This window comes from Chinchilla lanigera, unplaced genomic scaffold (genome assembly GCF_000276665.1).
Source record: "Chinchilla lanigera isolate Chin_1 unplaced genomic scaffold, ChiLan1.0 scaffold00722, whole genome shotgun sequence".
Lineage (NCBI taxonomy): Eukaryota > Metazoa > Chordata > Mammalia > Rodentia > Chinchillidae > Chinchilla > Chinchilla lanigera.
Window position 1 is genome coordinate 12,305 of NW_004956123.1, and position 2,951 is coordinate 15,255.

The following is a 2,951-nucleotide window of genomic DNA, read 5'->3' on the forward strand; positions in this document are numbered from 1 at the left end:
CTTTGCCGCTGAGCTAAATCCCCAGCCCTCTCACTAGATTCTTAAACTATTGCTCTCAGCAAAATACAGTCCATGTATTAATGCAGTAAGTACTTGCTAAAAGGCTCTTACCAGATCATTTTAGATTATAAGAGTACGTAATAAAGTATAATAACTAAAATGAGAATTCATTTTCTACCTCCTCTCCAGAGTGGGTTAGACCATCACATGATCACTACCCATTCCAAATCAGCTGGGTTGGTATCAGGTGGGGAGATCACTTTTTTTGTCTATTGTTAATTTCCTTGCACCTTCCTAAAGAAGTTACAGGCAGTCTGAGTCATCCAATAAAACTCTCACTGCAGAAGTCAGATTTTTTTTTGTCAGTTCCACCAAAAACAAGAATTGACCAGACACCTCTCCTAGCCACGTGAAATTCAGAGTATTTGGAACATTTGTCCTCCTTTATGTGTGCATCCCCTCTTGCCTCATCCATCTCTGAGATGAGTTCATTCTCATTCTTTTTCTCTCTCCTTCCTGTCCTCCTCACTTCTATCTGATAATCCCCACCTATGCAGGTAAGACAACTATATGCCTCCGGATTTCCAGAACAGTCCTGATGTGCATGTACCATTCACTTATGCCAAGAAGCATGTTCATGTGTGTCAGTTCTGTGTCTCCTTTTGTGATTTGGAAAACATGCCAAACAGAAGCATATTTTGGCTTCTCAAAGATCTTTTCCTGAGAAGAAATTCCCAGTATTAACTGAATTGTATACACTGGATCATTTAGCATGCAGTAAAGGAAATTTAACAGCAAGTGCATAGTTGTATATGAAAACTCTCAATTTAGATCTTAAGTTAGGCTCTCTTCCGAGTGGAATCCAGAGATGCCTCCTCCAAGGTAGAGCCCTTGCTCACAGTGCCTTCTACTCTTACTGCATTTTGTCGCTTACGCATCTTGAAACATTTTTCCCTAATATATCAATCCGTATCTTTTAAACAGAACTCCCAATCATCCTTGAAAGCATGTGCGAGTTTTCAACCTTCTAATTTGACATGCTCTTTATTTATACAAGATTCACTAGAAAAGATCCATTTACAAAGTAAATATTAATGTAATTTCTGCTCTTGACAGCATAAGACTAAATGGGATTATTAGCAGGTATGCCAGTGTAAATTTAAATTAGGACAGCCTATAAATGTTACAATTCCTTAATTAATATGCAGCAGCAGACCAGCCAAATGCCCACAGTAGTCTGTGATTACAACTTTGTATTGCAAGCAAACTCCTTCTCACCTATAGTGGACTAACTACTGGGCAACTCGTAACACCCAGCTGAACTGAATCAGTGTCGTCCTGGGTATGGACCGCCCACCTGAGGATTGCTGCCAGCGACATAAAAGGAGAACTGGAGGGGAAGATGTGCTGTTGCTCTTCCTGGAGAAGCTTGTCATGCTGGCTTTCCTGGTATGCAGTCACCTGTTCTCATTGTTGGAGGAGCTCACATCCTGTCACTGAGGATGGCTGTGATTCTTTTCAGGGGAGTTCTGGTCCTTATTTTGAGCATTGCTCTGTGGCTCCAGTGCAGATTCCTCAGCCTGCTGGCACAAAACCTTCATCCTGCTGGTGCAGACTGTCTAGCTTTCACCACTGACCTCTGGGCCTCCCCAGTGCAGACCCTCGATACAGACTTGCATGAGACATTCTTGTGGCCTCTAGGTCTCCAGCTGGACTCATTGGAGTACATTGCCATGGGATCTTTAGCTGGACTTGTGCAGGACATTGCCATGGGATCCAGGCCCTCAGTTGGATTCTTTGGGTCTCTAGTGCATGAACAGGTCTATTGCACTCTTCTGCTTTTGACTTTTAGGGTGAATATTATAAAATAATCTTATAAACTATGTGTCCTATATTAAATCTCTTTCCTTGTAAATCCTGACTATAGTATCATCTTTATATGATTGTAAACTATTGGGTTTAACCAAAGATAGTGCCTTGATTTCCATTCTCTGTATGTCAACATTTTGTGAGTTTGTAATTTCAAGTTTTTATATAAGCCAGAAAACCTCCTCCCTAATCAGAGCTCAGGGGTCAAGTGTCTAGAGGGAATGGTGTGACATCTCAAGCCTGTCAAAAGGGAGGGACACGTGTACCCCAAAGTGTGTAGACCTCAAAAGCACCCTCTCCTCAAAGCAGGTTTAGATACCAGCCTTTTGAGGAGTCTTTTTGATACATAACTGTGTTGAGTAGAGTTCTAGACATTTGAGGACTTTGAGAACTGCACTTTGTTTCTGAAAATTAGTGGTCGCATAATTATTCCCAGATTCTGATCGGAGGGGCAGAAAGAGAAATAAGTAACAAAACTGTTACCCTGTCTCACAAGTTCTGTAAACCAGCACCAAGGAAAAGAGAAACAGGAGAAAAGAAGATTTTAATGGAGAAAGTTGGACGTTCTGGGTGGTCTGCTTACCTCTAGAGAGTTTCTGCTACTCTTTGCAGTTTGCTGTATTTTGTTTGAAGCCTAACCCATTCTAACTGGGATAGGTATTAATACATAGAAAAGCACTGTTAGAGAAGGTGTGTGTGTCTGTCTGTCTGTCACGAGGGTCGATTAAACACACCAGAACCTTCCTGTGTTGGTGGGCTGTGTATTTCTGTGGAGAGCAATGGGACTTTAAATTGACACCTCACGTAGGCTGATACTGGCTGCATCTTAATTAGAAGGTAGATTCTCACATGTGCTCTGCTTCCTTTCTGATTTTTGTAAGGGCTCTATCTTCAAAATTACTCTCTTATTTGAAAGAATGGGAGTTTATTTATAGAAACTTCGGCCCAAGAGCAAATGTTCATGACCTCATGTGTCCCATGGGCTTTTCAGAAGCTAGACGCCTGCATACAAGTGCACCTCACCATGAGACCATCAGACACTCTCCAGATCTGGACCACAGGGCAGATCTAACAGATTCCAC